General features: G+C 63.7%; 1 protein-coding gene across 1 annotated transcript in view; it reads right to left on the reverse strand.

Annotated features, from left to right (window-relative positions):
- Positions 1 to 278, reverse strand: part of SH2D3C (SH2 domain containing 3C) — a 26,578-nt gene that overhangs the window by 25,394 nt on the left and 906 nt on the right. The window lies entirely within an intron of this gene.

A 278-nucleotide genomic window follows, 5' to 3' on the forward strand; every position in this document is an offset into this window, starting at 1 on the left:
GGGGTGGTGGTGGGGAAGGCACGGGGCACCGGGGGGCCGCTCGGGTGTTGGACCCCCACCTCCTGCCCCCATCCATGGGCCATACAGGGCATCCCCGCAGCCAGACAGGGCAAAGGACTACGCAAGGGGCTGCAGCAGCCCAAAAGCCCTTCTGCATGGCAGAAACCTCATGGCCTGGACATGGTTAAAGGCAAAAGGGTTATACATCCCCTCAGGGTCTGAGCATCCTCCACTGCTGGCCGGATGGGAAAGGCAATGCCCGGGACCTTCCCCATCTC

This window comes from Egretta garzetta, unplaced genomic scaffold (assembly GCF_000687185.1).
Source record: "Egretta garzetta isolate BGI_Z169 unplaced genomic scaffold, ASM68718v1 scaffold190, whole genome shotgun sequence".
Lineage (NCBI taxonomy): Eukaryota > Metazoa > Chordata > Aves > Pelecaniformes > Ardeidae > Egretta > Egretta garzetta.